This window comes from Arachis stenosperma, chromosome 5 (genome assembly GCF_014773155.1).
Source record: "Arachis stenosperma cultivar V10309 chromosome 5, arast.V10309.gnm1.PFL2, whole genome shotgun sequence".
Classification (NCBI taxonomy): Eukaryota; Viridiplantae; Streptophyta; class Magnoliopsida; order Fabales; family Fabaceae; genus Arachis; species Arachis stenosperma.
Window position 1 is genome coordinate 64,856,994 of NC_080381.1, and position 3,345 is coordinate 64,860,338.

Consider the following 3,345-nt stretch of genomic DNA (forward strand, 5'->3'; position numbering starts at 1 on the left):
TGTGCTGGAGTGGCACTGGACTGGCGCTGGATGCGCAGTCCATCTCACACGACCGCATGCCTCACGCGGCCGCGTCACGTTCTTCTAAAGCCCACTCACGCGATCGCGTCACCCACACAATCGCGTCACCCAAAATTTGGCAAAATAAGATTTTGAACAGAGAGTTGTGCGAGCGCGAGACTGCCCTCGCGCCAGTAGCATAAATTGAGTCACGCGACCGCGTCGATTAACTTACAGCGCAAGTCGCGCGACCGCGTGCCCCACGCGTCCGCGTCGCTTGCGCCGCACAACTTATCCTAATTTGCCAAATATCTTATCTTTTCTTCCCCAATCCCAATTTCTTCTATCTCTTCTTCTTTCTTCTTTCTTTCTTACTTTATTTCTTTCACTTCTCATTCTTTTTCACCTTCATCCTATTTTACTTCATTTATTTGCATATTTCATTCATTGCATTTTAAAATTGTGCATATTTTTCTTTCTTTTTCTGAATTTTTTATTGGTGTTAAAAAATTTTTCTTATTCAACCGTTGCATCTTTTCTTGAATTTATTTTGGTAACTTGTTTTACACTGTGGGATGATATTAATTATCTGCCAATGCCAATCTTTTATGATACTTGCACTCCATTTGCATTGGCATGAACTTGTATTGATACTTTCATTACCCACTCTCCTCCCCTATGTTACAAATTTTATACCCCTAGTATGCCATGGCTTCTATTATTTTCTCACGTACATGTTGAAGCTTCCATGTAAATGAGACCCTTATCATTTGGCATTAACCCACTCATACTTTATTTATTTTCTTATCTTTATTTCTGGGTTATTTTTCTTTCCTTTTTCTTTCAGGATGGCCACCCGGAGGGGAACCGGAAGACGTTTACATGGGGAGACAAACAAGTCCATCTGCACAATCCTTGACGAAAGGCATCAGTTGGAACAACTCATCCACCTGCACATCTCAGCATACACCGAGGACGGTGCAATCTTTAAGTGTGGGGAGGTCGATACCGATCTCCATGGGTTAGTACTTTCTTGTCTCAACACCAATGTTTAAATTTTCTTTGTAGATTAGTTGTTGCATTTGCATGTTTATTTGATTTTTGCATATTTTACCACTTGGTTGAAGTAATATTTTCTTTTTTAAGAAACTTTTTATAGTATTTCACTAATTTAAATTAAAAACTTTTTGAATAAATTGTATGAAGAAATTTTATTTTAAAACATGGTTTAAAGCTTGAACACACAAAACCAATGAGATTTTGAGCCTATTTGATTGGTTGCATTTTATCAACTAATATTTTAATTTTGGTGTGTGTTTTTCTCTCTAAAATTGTGATCTTTGTCTTACTTAATACTATATTTCCATTATTTGATGTATGCATACACTTATATGATTGAGGCATTTGTTTCACTGAGCTTACATACCCATATGGCCTTACCTTTCATTATCCCTTGCAAACCAATGTTGAGCCTATTATACCCCTTTATTCTTTACTTTAGCACATCATTAACTCTAAGCGGAAAACAATAATATCCTTAATTTGAATCCTTGGTTAGCTTAGACTAGTGAGAGTGCTCATGAATTAAGTGTGGGGAAGTGAATTTGGAAACATCTGGTTTGAGAATTGAGTATGTTAGAATTTTCTGAAAATGTGAAAGAAATGTTTAGGACATGTTCATACATTCAATAAATTAATCATATGCATTGAGAAAAATAAAAGAAAAAAAATATATAAAAAAAAAGAGCAAAATAAGTGAAAGGGGACAAAATGCTCCAAAGTAAGTGGTGAAAGCAATGCATATGAGTTGTACTTGAAATTAGAATGCATGAATATGTGAAAAACATAGTTAATGGTAAGTCAAATTTTATATTATGATTACATGGATTGTCCTAAGTTAGGTGGAATAGTTTATGTTAATTAAGGATTCAAATTTTAGTCCACTTGGCCAAATACAATCCTACCTTGACCCTAACCCCATTACAACCCTTAAAAGACCTCTTGATTTGTGTATTGGTGCATTAAATTTTTGTTGATTGTTAGATGAAGAGCAAGCTATAGAAAGCAAGATTAGTAGAGAATTGAGAGAATTGACCCAAGACACTTGAGAGTTAGAATGATATACACTACCAGTAAGGGTTCAGTGCTCAATTCTATGTTCCCTGCTTTCATGAGCTATCTTCTTCTTGCAAGTTATTTGTATTGTATTTTGTGATTTGAATTAGTGAAATCCAGTTCATATTTGTCTTGAAGAACTTATTTAATTTTAACCAAGTAGGTAGAAACATTTTGCATTTGGTTGCATTCATAGGTTGCATCTCATACATTCTATCATTCCTCTTCATTCCTTTATAGCTTCTCTTGACCTTAGCATGAGGACATGCTAATGTTTAAGTGTAGGGAGGTTGATAAACCCATATTTCATGGTTTATCTTGTGCTCAATTGAGTGGTTTTTATCAACTCTTTACCCACTTATTCATACTATTTGCATGGTTTTACATTTGCCTTCCTAATTATGTGCTTTGATTGAAAACATGCTTCTTTGATCTTATATTTGCTTATTATTAATCCTCTCTTATTACTATTAGATGCCTTGATATGTGTTAAGTGTTTTCAGATATTATAGGGCAGGAATGGCTTGGAGGATGGAAAGAAAGCATGCAAAAGTGGAAGGAATACAAGATGTTGGAGAAACTGCTAAGCTGTCCAGCCTGACCTCTTCGCACTCAAACGGCTATAACGTTTGCTACAAAGGTCCAAATGACGCGGTTCCAGTTGCGTTGGAAAGATAACGTCTGGGGCTTCGATAATATGCTATAGTGGCCTAGTGCACGAAATTGTGATCATCAATGGCGCCATCAACATGGTACGCTCAATTGTAATCTCAACTCTTTATCACAACTTCGCACAACTAACCAGCAAGTGCACTGGGTCGTCCAAGTAATAAACCTTACGCGAGTAAGGGTCGATCCCATGGAGATTGTTGGTATGAAGCAAGCTATGGTCATCTTGTAAATCTCAGTCAGGCAGATTCAAATGGTTATGGGTGATTTATGAATAAAGCATAAAACAAGGATAGAGATACTTATGTAATTCATTGGTGAGAACTTCAGATAAGCATATGGAGATGCTTTGTCCCTTCCGTCTCTCTGCTTTCCTACTGTCTTCATCCAATCCTTCTTACTCCTTTCCATGGCAAGCTGTATGTTGGGCATCACCGTTGTCAGTGGCTACAGTCTCGTCCTCTCAGAGAAAATGTTCAACGCACCCTGTCACGGCACGGCTAATCATCTGTCGGTTCTCAATCAGGTTGGAATAGAATCCATTGATTCTTTTGCGTCGGT